The sequence below is a fragment of the Tamandua tetradactyla genome, chromosome 26 (assembly GCF_023851605.1).
Source record: "Tamandua tetradactyla isolate mTamTet1 chromosome 26, mTamTet1.pri, whole genome shotgun sequence".
Lineage (NCBI taxonomy): Eukaryota > Metazoa > Chordata > Mammalia > Pilosa > Myrmecophagidae > Tamandua > Tamandua tetradactyla.
The window spans coordinates 36607395-36621779 of NC_135352.1; positions in this window are offsets into that span (position 1 = coordinate 36607395).

Genomic DNA, 14385 nt, shown 5'->3' on the forward strand with positions numbered 1-14385 from the left:
GTAGATGTATGCAGTTGGTGTTTAATTATATAGAGAGGCAGAATTCTGGAGAAACTTTGAAATATTTTAAAGAAAATTAAGGGCTACTCTCTTATACCTGAAATTCAGGTGTCTTCTTTCTCTGTGAATTTTAAATTGAGACAAAACAATGTTGTGTTTCACCTTTATCCATTAATTCTGTGTGGTGAGGGTGTGAGTTCTTTGATATCTAAAACATGAGACCATAAAGACTGGTTTCAACACAAGCAGATTGAGTCATTCAACTGTGAATTACATATTTCCTTTAATCAGCAATATTGCTTGGCACATAATCCTGCATGTGAAAGAAATTCATCTCTCTCAGAATTGCTTCATTTCCCTAATGTCAGGCCTATGGCTTAAATATTCAAAAACGAGTCAGGTTCACAGGAACTGGTATCTTAGAAGCTGACAAGACATGCTTGTGGTTACAGACAGACAGATAGTAGGTATATGGTGTGTTTTCAGGACTAGGACAGCCAATGTTAGGAAATTGGTCAACAAACAATAGAAGGAAGGGTCTGGCAGGTTGGCAGATTATGAAAATAAGTAAAAGGAAAAACTCTTATATGTAACCAGTGGTGATCCAAGCAGTAAGTTAGAATCAGAGTGGCCCTAGGGTGTAATGTTCCTGATTCCAGTGGTTAGATGTAGGGTGGCTCCTAATTCCCAGAAGAACTACATTAAGGAACCAATATATATTTTTTAATATGGTCATGAGGACAGGAACTCTGACAGACAAAAATAAACAAGGAACTAGTTACAGGAAGTGAAGTATACATTAGACATCTCATATGAGGAACAGAGGATCCCAATTACTCAAATTAAAACAAAAACCCTGGGTGTTGTGATGGTGGCTCAGTGGCAGAATTTCCACTGGAGACCTGGGTTCAATTCCCGGTGCCTGCCCATTCAAAAAAAAAAAAAGAAAAAAAAAATCAGACTGGTGCAATGAAATGTTGAGATCACTGTCACTCTATGAAATCCATGAGGATGTTGAAGGTAGGTCCTGCAATTTCGGCCATGGGACTTGCAAGAGAAGCTAGAGGAACCAAGATAATCAAAGATGTGTATGTCCTTTTTGATTAAGCCAAAAGTCAAAGGGCTCATTTAACTCACAATCTCAAAAAAGACATCAAATTATGAATGAAAGATCTAATGCTCTAGTTATTTGAGTTAAGGCTTTCTTATTCTTGGTTTGCAAATACTGGAAGGGAAGTAACAAATATCTAAAATATTGACCGTTTACACATGTGGATGAGAAGATAATTCGAGGAATTCTAACACCAAGTTTAATCCATATGATAACCTATAATTTCTTGATACATTATTATTCTAGTTTGCTAGCTGCTGGAATGCAACACACCAAAGACAGATTGGCTTTTAATAAAAGGGGGATTTATTTCGTTAGTTCTTCAGAGGAAAGGCAGCTGACTTTCAACTGAGGTTCTTTCTTACGTGGGAAGGCACAGGATGGTCTCTGCTGGTCTTCTCTCCAGGCCCCTGGGTTCCAACAACTTTCCCCAGGGTGACTTCTCCAAAGGCCTGGGCTGAGCTGTGAGTGCTGAGATGAGGAATGCTGAGCTGCTTGGGCTGTGCTACGTTGAGCTCTCTCATTTAAGCACCAGCCAATCATTACAGCAGGCATGCCTCCTAGCTGACTGCAGATGTAATGAGCAACAGATGAGGTTCACATACCATTGGCTCATGTCCACAGCAACAGAACTAGGTACCTTCACCTGGCCAAGTTGACTACTGAATCTAACTACCACAGTTATTTTCCATATATCTGCAAAACAGAAAATCATAACAGAAAAAATAATGTAAATGAAGGGAAATGGAAGTATCATCAGAAAGGTAGAGCTAGCCCTACCTTGGATTTAGATGTGACTATACAAGAAGTAACTGTTCTGAAGAAAAGAAGAAAACCAGTAGTATGCAGCACTTTTTACAGGATATGAGCAGAGTGCCTTATATATGTTATGTCATTGTAATCACGAAGGAATGCTATGAATGAGCTATAATTATTGCTACTGTATAACTGAAAAAAAAGTGAGGCTCAGAAAGTTCACACAGGTATTGTCTGTTTTGTGAGAGAATCAATCAGCAGATTCTCAACCAATGGGCAGAAAAGACCTTTCATCTGAATACCTTTGCATAATGAGATGTTTTATCTTGTCATTTTAAAATAATTTCAGATTCTTGGATGCCCATCTTGATCAGATATTCACTCAAAGCTAAAAAAGTCAAATTCATGTGTCTTTTAAGATTGAAGCTAAAATTTAAATTGGAAATCCTAGATCCTTGGGAAAATAGTTTAAAAATCATGGCTTTAGTCCTTAAAGTTGGTGAGTCTGCATGTTAGTGGAAAATGAATCAACTGAATGTTTTAAAGTGAGATAATATATAAATGGCAGGATACAGCTATAGAAAGCTACTTTTAATATTACCGTAGATAATTTCAGCCCTCCCAACTGAGAGAGAAACCTCAAACTTTACTGGTCTTTCTTGAATTGAAGGTAACCTCTTATTGGAACCTTAATTTGGACATTTCACAGCCTTAGAACTGTCAACTTCCAACTTACTAAATTCCCCCTTTGAAAAGCCATTCCATTTCTGGTATATCACATTCTGGCAGATTTTGCAAACTAGAACACATATGAACAAACTACACTGCCTCTAGAAGACCTCAGCACACCAATTACCCATAAAGAGATTGGATTAGTCATAAGTAACCCTCCAAACAAGGAAAGCCCAGGTCCAGATGGCTTCACAGGTAAATTATACTGAGCATTCCAAGAAGAATTAATACAATCCTGCTGAAAGTCTTCCAAAAAATTGAACAGTAGGGACCACTAACATTTTGATAAGCCAACATCACCCTAATTCCAAAGACAAAAAAAGTGCTCTAGGAAAAGAAAATTACAGACCAATTTAAATTTAAAAAAAATACAGATGTAAAAATCTTCAACAAAATACTTGCAAATTGAATCCAACAGCACATTAAAGGAATTATTCATCACTATCAAGTGCATTTTATCTCACTTATGCAAGGGTGGTTCAACACAAGAAAATTAATTAATGTAATACACCACATTAACAAATTGAAGGAGAAAAATATGATCATCTCGATTGATGCAGTAAAGATATTTGACAAAATACAGCAAACTTTCTTGAGAAACATACTTTGAAAAATAAGAGTAGAAGGAAACTTAAACAACATGATAAAGGGCATATAGAGCTTACATAGTATTCAATGATGAAACACTGAAAGCTTTCCCTCTAAAATTTGGAACAAGATAAAGATGGCCCTGCTAACAGTTATTCAACATTGTGCTGGAAGTTCTAGCTGGAGCAGTTAGGCAAGAAAAAGAAATAAAAGGCATCCAAACTGGAAAGGAAGAAATAGAACTTATACTATTTGCAGGTGAAATGATCCTATAAATACAAAGTCCCAAAAGATCTACAACAAACTGCTAGAACTAATAACAAGTTCAGCAAAGTGGCAGGATACAAGATCAACACGCAAAAATCAGTTGTGTTTCTATACATTAGTAATGAGCAATCTGAGGAGGAAATCTAGAAAAAAGTTCAGTTTACAATAGCAACTAAAAGAACCAAATATCTAGGAATAAATTTAACTAAGGATGTAAAAGATTTGTACACAGAAAACTGCAAAACATTATTAAGAATAATCAAAGAAAACCTAGTTAATGGAAGATTATTCTGTGTTCTAGTTAATGGAAGACTAGAATGTGAAATATCATTAAAATGCCAATTCTATGCAAGTTGACTTGCAGATTAAATGCAATCCCAATCAAAATTCCAACAGCCTACTTTGCAGAAATGGAAAAGCCAATTATCACATTATTTTGGAAGGGTAAGGAGCCCTGAAAAGCCAAAAACATCTTGAAAAATAAGAAAGATGTTGGAAGACTCACACTTCCTGACATTAAATCATATTACAAAGCTACAGTGGTCAAACCAGCATGATACTAGTACAAAAATAGGTATATTAACCATTAGAATTGAACTTAGAGCTCAGAAATAGACCCTCACATCCATGACCAATTGATATTTGGCAAGGCTTCCAAGTTCCCTCAATTGGGACACAATAGTCTCTTCAACAAATGGAGCTGGGAGAACTGGATATCCATATCTAAGGGAATGAAAAAAGATCCCCTGTCTCACGCCCTATAAAAAAATTAACACAAAATGGATTTAGGGAAACATCTTCAAGATCTAGTGATAGGCAGATGTTTCCTAAACCTTCCACTCAAAATACAAGTAACGAAAGAAAAAAATACATAAATGGTGGCTTCTCAAAACTGAAGACGTCTTTGCTTCAAAGGACTTTGTCAAAAGGATGAAAAGGCAGCAACTCAATGGGAGAAAATACGTGGAAACCACATATCTGACAAGGGCTTGCTACTCAGAATATACAAAGAAATTCTTCAACTCACCAATAAAAAGCAAGCAAACCAATTTAAAAATGGGCAAAAGACAGGAATAGACATTTTTCCAAAGAGGAAATATCAACGACTAAAAAGCACATGAAAAGATGTTCATCTTCACTGGCTATTAGGGAAATGCAAATCAAAACCACAATGCAATATCATGTCACTCTTATTAGAATGGCCCTGAATAAACAAACTTATTAAAATTGTCTTGAATAAACAAACAGAAAACTACAAATGTTGGGGAGACTATAGAGAAATAGGGACATTTATTCACTGCTGATGGAAATGTAAAATGGTATAGCCACTGTGGAAGGCAGTTTGGCATTCAAAAAGCTATGCATAGATTGCTCTACCTTCTGGCAATCCCTGTACTCAACATATACCCAGAATTGAAAGCAAGGACATGAACAGGCATTTGCACATCTATGTTTATAGTGGTGTTATTCACAAGTGCAAAAAATGGAAACAACCTGTGTCCATCAACTGATGAATGGATAAACAAAATCTGTACGATGGAATATTATTCAGCATTAAGAAGGAATGAAATCCTAAAGAATGTGATGACAAGGATGAATCTTGAGGACATTATGTTGAGTAAAATAAGTCAGACACAATAGTACAAATACTGTATGATCTAACTAACATGAACTAATTAAAACATGTAAACTGATAGACATAGAATCTAGAATGTAAGTTACCAGGAGATACAATGGGACTAGAGAATGAGAGGTGGCTGCTTAAGATGTGAGGAATTTTAAACAGGTTGAATTTAAATGTGTGTAAATGCATAGAGGTGATGGTGGAGCATTATTGTGAGTGTAATTAACGGTGCTGAGTGTGATGTGTGAACGTGGTTGATAGGGGATGTTTAGAGCCATGTATGTCATCAGACAGAAAGCCAGAGGTCAAAGCACAGGACAGTATAACTCAATAAACCTTGCGGTGAATGATGATGGTGATTAACAGTACGAGTATAAAAATTTTCCTCCATGAACTAGAAAAAATGTACAAAATTATTACAAGGAGTTAATAATAAATGATACATGGAAAAAATGAACCTATTGCAAACTATGGGCTATCTATACCGAGACATCCTAATATTCTTTCATCAACAGGAACAAATGTGCCACACCAATGCTATAGGTCAATGATAAGGGTTGATAGGGGGTATGGGATATTTTGGATTTTCCCTCTTTTTTTGAGTGATGAAAATGTTCTAAAATTGATTGTGGTGATGAATGCACAACTGTGTGATGATACTGTGAGCTAGTGAATGTATAGTTTGGATAGAGTGTATGGTGTGTGAATATACCTCAATAAAATTTCATTTAAAAAAACATTATGTTGCAGTGCAGAGATCACCCAGTATTAGAATTCTCGCCTGAATTGCCACAGACACGAGTTTGACTCCCGGAGCCTGCATATGTCAACAAACAAACAAACAAACAAACAAAACCCTTATGTTAAGTAAAAGAAACCAGGCACAAAGTACTACATATTATTTGAGTCCATTGATATAAAATGTAAATATAAATAAACCTATATAGGCAGATTAGATTAGTGGTTACATAGGGACTAGAGTAGTGCACTGGGAGTGTCTGACTAGAGTAGTGCACTGGGAGAAAAGCAAAGGGACATAAAATCAGATAAAACCAGAAAACACTTTCTGTCCCATACACAGACACTTGTTCCTGGTACACACACCCACACACATTTTTTGAAACATAGCTATGCTAATGCAGAACTTTAGCGAGTCATTTTCAAGTAAAATATAAAAGCTGTGGAAGAGAATTATGTAATGAGATATTACCCCATCCTGTGGAGTAAGACCAAATCCACCATGTATCCCAGGCATTATTTTCTTTATTCTAAGTTTATTCTATTCAAGCAGTCTCCAATGTATGATTGCTGTTAGGATAATAGCACCATCTAGTGTGTTCTCTCTTATGTTAACTTTTGATCTGCTCCTAATGTTAGACAGAATAATCATAGGGTACAAAGAAGATTCTTATCTATTTGAAATTAAAACTTTCAGTTTAATATATTGAAATTTGTTGGGATTTATGGCATTTCTAAAGAATCAACTTGAGAGAAAATTGTTCCATCTCATCAGCAACTGAGATAAGGAAAGTATAAAAAGTGGTTTCATGTCATTTTCCAGGTTGCCAAATCTGGCAACTAAAAGTATTTATCATTCACTTTCAGTGAAGGATAAATGACAATTTTATTTCTAAGTACAATATTTCTCATGTTAAATAAAACTATGCATATCATTTCACATTAAATGTCATTTCACCATTTAATTATGTAACCTAAAACTATAAGAACTCTTTGTTTTAAAAATTGGAATAAAAAGATGAAAGTTTGAGCCATATATCATGAACTAACTGAAAAATAAACTCATGAAACAGAGCAGCTGATACTTAAGGGAACCTCAATTTTGTTTGTCTTGCCGTTGCATATATTATAAAAAGGCAAAGAAAATGATGGGGAAAAAGGAGTAAACAATTACAAACTGAGGAAAACAAAAGCAAGAAAGGGCAGTGGAAATTGAGGGAAAAAAAAAAGTGAAACTCACTCATTTCACCTCATTTCCTGTCCTTTAGAATTTTAACTTTCAACAATCAATCATTTCCTTATTTACCATCATTAAAAATATTTTTAAGAGAACCAAAAAGAATGTGAATAAGGAGCTAATATTCAAAAGATACTACCCAAGCCTCTCCTAAGCATTCTACAGTGTACCTGGACAACATTGAAAGAGATGCTGCAACTTACCTTTGGTCCCACACCAATTAAGTCAACTCTTAATTATCCAACATTTTGTCTGTTGATACATCCGAAAAACTACTACCTTAAATGAAAGCAAATCCAGCATTTTCTGATTAGAGTATTTCACGTGCAGAATACTGAGGTTGAATATTAACAAAGAGTGAGTATATTAAGCTCACTTAAAATGTCAACTCTATTTTCCATTGCTTTATAGGTCTGTGCTTTCCAGACCACTGCTGTCGACAGGAACATACCACTCCAAACTTGATCCTACCCTGGGCCCTGCTAACATCACACCGCATATAATATTAAATTGTACCTATGTGATATGTCTCTCTCTCTCTCTCACCTAAGTGGTAAGCTCTTTGAGAAAAGGTAGTTTCTTAATTACTTTGTAGTCCAGCATTCATCCCAGAGGACACATCAACAAGTGTAGGTAGAATGAATGAGTAGGCAATTCTAAGCACCTGGTAATCAGGAAATCTGGAGTAGATGAAAAAATTTTCAGCAAAGTTGACGTTGTTCTAAAGTAATAATTTGAAGTGTAATGGAGATAGATAGCTTAAATAGTGAAATGGCAAAATCCTTTTTGGGCCTCAATGTCTTTTATTTGGGAACAGTTCCTTACTTCTTAAGCTACTCCAAATAAAAAGGAAATGTGTTTGAGGTGAATAAATGTGAGTGAGAGGTGGCAGAGACCGGCAGTGGGGGATCAGGGCAGCAGCAGTAAAGCTCTTTCCCAATTAAGCTAATCTGAGATTTTGAGGTGCTTTGAAAATTTGTCTAAATAACAAAGTTGTTCAGAGGTGTTGCTATGTGGGTATAAGAACATCCATCAAATGCTTTTCTTTATTTCCTGGTCAGTTACAGGAACTTCCAGAATTCCCCAGATTCCGTAGAACAGGGAAGATTTGGGAAGTGTATGAGTAGATCCCCTAGGAGGACAAGGTCGGGAAAGCACCTTCCCTGTCATAGGTCTCGAGTTGTCTGCTGAAATGAACCTGAAAAGATTCTGAAAGTGAAGATATTTATTCAGTATACAGTCTAAGATCTTACAGAATTCTCTATGTCAAAGTACTGTGAGGGGTCTTGTTGGAAAACTGTAGATAAATCACTAATAAACATTAACAAATAATATACAGTTATCAAAAATACATCTACTTACACTAACATTTGGTTTATGATCAGTAATAACACTAATCGAAAGAGAATGAATAGCATCGAACACACACTCCACATCATCCTTTAACATGGGAAATTCTCATCACCAGAGAGGAAAAATATACCTGTTTGCACCTTATATTCTGTGAAGGATAAATCTACTAGAGCCTTTTAAATTTTAGAATGGGACTTAGTACAGCAAGAACACATGGATTCAATCATTTACTTATCTTAAGAAACACTTAAGCCCTATAAGTGAAAAATAAAAAAAACATCATTCTGAAAGGAAGATACATACATCCCTATTTTGTTTTGTTAGCGGTACAGAAAGAATGCTCACCAGTAGAATTCATAAATATTTATGCTGAACAATCATCATGGAGCCTAAATTGATCAATAATAATCAAACTGAAGAAGAAAAAGTAAAGTCAGTCATTTCAATGATGAATAACCTGGCATTTTGGCATTTCTATCACTATACTTTGGATGTCATTAAAGAGGTCTCATGGGGAAAATGTTAACATTTAGGATATGTATTCTATAAAAGTAGTTGGAATAAAAATTTTAGTCTGTTCTTAATGCAACTTGATTGTGAGCACACTGAAAAATGTTCTCCCTAAGGAAAAAAAAGTCTTGAAGAAATTATTCCTTGAATATAAAATGTATCAGTGATATCATTTTAGAAAATGAGACTTATAATTTAGTAGCTGGAAAATAGATATAGAGTAGTAATCCCAATGAGCAGTTGCAGAAAATCGTATGCCTTCATTTAGCTTCCTACCCACACACCAAAACTCAGAATCCCCCTGACTCTTCCACTTGCTTTTCCATCAAGTACACTTAAGGTTCTACTTATATGCACTGTTGCACATAGTTCTTTATACACGCAGTCCCAGAGGCCTGTGGCTTTCCCTGATGTGCTGATTCTGATGCTATCTGCTATCACATCTCAGTGTCTGGCCTAAGACGGTGCAAACATGCAGCACATTTGAGACTCAGTGCCCCATTTCCAGTCCACAAGATGTATCTTGGTAATGAACCTGCATTATTGCAGCCACTCCAAATGACCTTAAACCTGTAGCCTTTGTTTGAACGTTGCCACAAAATTTGATTTGGAGTTCACCAGAGCTCTGGATTCAGACTGATGTTCAGATAGGTTCTGCTTGTTGTAGGTTTTTATTTTTATGTTGCTTAATTTTAATTATGAAGGTATGATCAGAATCAAGAAAGAGAGAGGGATGATTCACAAAAAGGAATTTGGTAATGTGTTATTGAACTCCTAAGTTCTCATTTGATGAGTGAATAAAATGAATCAGATCATGATCTGTTGCCTCTCTACTGTTATTTTATATCCATAGGTATAAGCCAATCCCTAATCTTTTAGCAATATATTATAGGTTTCATTTAAGGATTACCTTGTAAGTAATTTGAGCTACATGGAGAATTATTTACCTAGGACGATGTTACAAAATTAATAAAATACATGGAAGAATTGTTCTAAGCTTTGTTAAACCATTTTTTACTGTGAAATAGATAGTCCCTATCACCAAACATCTGCCCCAAATTAGTCCCATTATTCATTTACTCTTAAATTGCAAGTATAAATATCTGTCACTAGGCAGGAAAAGCAGCAAATTAATCAAATGAGTTTGAAGCAAAATAGCCCCAAATAGGTTTATAATCAAAACTGACTGCAATCCCATTTTTTATCTAGTGTAATTATAAGCTCCCCAAATGCATTCCTCCAAAAAGACGGAAGTACCAAACTTTGAAACAGGCATTTAGTACAAGATAAGGCTGAAAATTATCAGTGAGCTTGCGATGCTCCAAGGTTAAAAAGAATGTATATTCTTTAAGGAAGTTGGCCTTCCTATTTATATAAGAATAAATGGCTCAGGTTCAAAATCTGTCTACAACTCTTGATTCCAAAGGGGGTTTGGCATTTCACAGGGATGACAGTTTCCAAATGCATTGCATTATACTGGCATGTTTCAGTCTAACCCAGAGCAACAATTTCCCATGCAAGCTTAGATTTCTATTCTTTGTCATGATCTTATATTTAGAGAGCAATTATCTTTAAACAAGGATTAATATGTCCACTTTTTAAAAGACATTCACAGATAATAAGACATAGCCCACCACAGAAATCAATCAGAATGTCTACATATCTCTCTGACAGAGAATTATTCTTATCTCATCCGTATCTCACACAGTACAATTTTTAACCAGTTTCTTAATAGGACTTGGATTAAGGGGACGAGTGGCTTGAAAACCAGTAAACTTGAACTTTCAGAAACATCAATCTATATAAGGGATTAGCCAGTCCTTGAAAAGAATAGAGATACATTATTTTTTAAAACTAAAGATTTTCTTATTTAGTAAACTTTGCTTATAATTTAGAGATAAAAAAGACGTTAAAATATGAAAGATGGTCATCTGATATTTTGAGGTGATTGATGTTAGGAAAATTAACATCAACGAAATTAAATAAATTTATTGAGCAATAACTTTAAATTAGCCAACTTGCTAGGAATCAGGAGTATACTAAAATGAACAACACAATGCTTCTGTCAAATTTCTGCAATTTAAAGCATTGCTTTTCAATCTTTTAATCGGTGACTCTTTCAACAAACATAAAGGTTCTGCAGCTTTTTTGATGTCATTCAAAATATTTTAAATTTTATAAATTCAAGCACAAATCTAAAACACATACCATTTTAGTACATTTTTTTAAATTTTTGCAGTGAATTTTATTGAGATATAAATTATATACAATAAAATGCATGCATCATAATTGTGCAGGTTGATGACTTTTGACAAATAACGATATAGCCACTATCCCATTCAAGATAAAGAGCATTTCCCTCAGTGTTATCCCATGCTCCTCTGCAACCAATCTAGCCCATCCCTTGCCCCAAGCAACTATCAACCTAAGTTGTATGCACAGTTTTTCTTGTTCTAGAATATTATATAAATAGTATCACATTCCATCTTTATTCTAGCTCCTTTTTTTTTTTTTTTTTTTTTTAAAGACAGAGAGAAGGAAGGAAGGATAGAAGGAAGGAAGAAAGGGAAACATCTTTTAAACATTTTCTTGTTTTATTGTATTCTGTTTCTCCGTTCTTTTTGTTACATGGGCTGGGGCCGGGAATCGAACCGAGGTCCTCCGGCATAGCAGGCAAGCACTTTGCCCGCTGAGCCACCGCGGCCCGCCCCCTCTAGCTCCTTTTTAAAAAGCTATAATATCTTTGAGACTTAATCATGTTGCTGCATGTATCAGTAGTTTGTTCTTTTTTATTGCTGAGTAGTATTTCATTATATGGTTATACCACTATTTATTTACCTGTTCATCAAGATTAGTGGATAATTGATTTATTTCTAGCTTGGGTTTATCATGACTAATTCTGCTATGAACATTCTTGTACAAATCTTTTAATGATTGTAATGCTGAGATTTAAGCTTAAAATCTTACTATTTGTTTTCCACCAATCGCTTCTGCTTCAGGTTCCTTTCATCCTTTCTTTTGGGTTAATCAAATATTTTTAGTTCTACTGGCTTCTTTGCTCTATCTCTTTTTATTATTTTTCGGCTGTTTCTCTAAGACTAACAGTATAAATCCCTTATAATTGTTGTTCTACAACTAGAAGGATTCATTTTGCCAATCTATTCAGAATCAGTGTTGTACTCTTCAAACACTGAACTGTACAATTCCTACCTCATTCTCTCTCACAAGACACCACAAACTTCCCACTTTCTACTCTGCTCCACTTCCCACTTCTTGCTTCACACTTCACAAATGTAGCCATCTTACAACTGTATAAGTTTATTTACAGCTTCCTGCCTTTTGTTTAGCTGTCTTATCTTTTACTTCTACGTGAGTTATAAACTTAAATTCATGTTAAAGTAAATTACGAGGAGAGAGAAAACACAGTCATCTATATTTACCCACTTATTTGTCATATTCTGTTCTCTATTTTTTTTTCTTTTTTTGGTAGATTTGAGTTTCCAGCTATTATCATTTTATTTATTTATTTATTTTGCATGGGCGTGCACCAGGAATCGAACCCAGGGTCTCCAGCTTGGCAGGTGAGAACTCTACCTGCTGAGACACCGTGGCCCACCCATTACCATTTTCTTTTGACTTAAAGGACAGCCTTTCACAGTTCAGGTCTATGGATGTATTTTCTCATTTTGTCTACCTTAGGATGATTTTCTTTTATCCATATTATTAAAGGATATTTTTGCTGGGTATGGAATTCTGAAAGGCAGTCTTTTTTTATTCTGTTAGCACTTTGAACATGCCATCCCGTTTACTTCTGACTTTCTTTCTTTTTTATTATCCCTGTTCTCCTGTACATAATTTTTTTGTGTGTGTGGCTACTTTCAAAATTTTCCATTTCTCTTTGTTTGCAGAAGACTAGGATGTGCCTAAGTATGTTTTTCTGTATCTATCCTGCTTGGGGTTTATTGGCTTTCTTATATTTGTAAGTTAGAGTGTTCTCAAATTTGAAAAATTCTTGAACATTTTATCTTCATATATTTTTTCTTCCTCAATCTCATTCTCTTCTCCTTCTGAGACAAAAAATAAACATAAATTAGACTATAATATATTGTCTCATATATCCCTTCTTTGGTACTTTTTTCCCTCAATAGATTTTTTTCTCTGCTGCTGAGATTTTCATATTTTCTATTTGTATGTTGAGTTTCCTGACTCCTTCATTCTTCCATATTTAATCTGCTTTTAAGTCCAACAGTCCATTTGTTTATTTCTGTTATTGCATTTTTCCATTCCAGCAGTTGCTCTTTCTTTATAGTTTCCATCTCTCTGCTGACATCCCCATTCTTTCACCTATTAAGACCATATTTTTCCTCTTTTTTAGAGAAATTTATAATAGTTGCTTTAAGGTCTTTATCTGCTTGAATTCCATAGCTGTGTCATATCAGGTTTGGTTCCTATTGACCTTTTTTTCATGTCTATGGTTCAAATATTCCAGTTCCCTTGAATGTCTGTTAATTTTTAAATATAACCTGGATGTTTTGAATAATATATTGTATAAACCCTGGATTTTTAAAAAAATCTTCCTCTGAGAAGTATCGATTCATATTTTAGCAGATAGTTCCGTTGCTTAATGATGGCCTCGAACTTGAGACTTTGCTTTGTTAGTGTGGACCTCCATAAAGTACAAGGTGATCCTCTCATCTCTGTACCTTGTCAAGACAATCTCCAAACCATTGTCTGTCAAGACAATCTCCAAACCATTGTCTTTGCAGATCTTGCTGGGATTTGGTTTTAGGTTTTGTTAGGTCAGGTCTATCACAGATTTTACCTGGGGCATTGGTCCTTAAACCAGGGATTCTTTTCTGTTGTCTGATCCAAATGTTGAGGGTATTAAGAAGGGAGATATCAAGGTCACTCCAAAGTTCTCTCCAGGACTGTTCTTCTCCAGCACTTCTCAATTTCTACTATCTTTGTTCCACTCTCTTAGTCCGCTCTCCCCCTCAATCTGGTTGGCATTCTGTGGTCTTTCCTTGCACATACTCAACCCATGCCCCAGCCATAGCCTCCTCCACATACTCTTCTGGGATCACCTCTCCCCCAACTTCCTTACCCCTCATGTCCTATTCTGTAGAACTAAGTGGCTCCAGCTGCTCTAACCTCTGATCTCTGCCTCTTCAGCTCAGTAAAACCATCAAGCTCTATTCAATCATAAGTTCCTCACACCACAATCTGGTAATTTGCTCTCAGAGAGCTGGGCAATCACAGAAGCAGTTTTGAGATTCCCTTCTGTCAAAATGTGTAGTCTTGCAGTGGATATTAGCCACTGCCTGGAAACATTCATTTCATAACTTTTTCTACTTTTCTAGTTGTTTATGGCAGGAGAACTAGTATGGTACCAGTTACTTCATTTTTTTATAGTGCATTTAGATACTGAATTCATATAACCCATTTTTTCATGTATTCATACTAATGAAA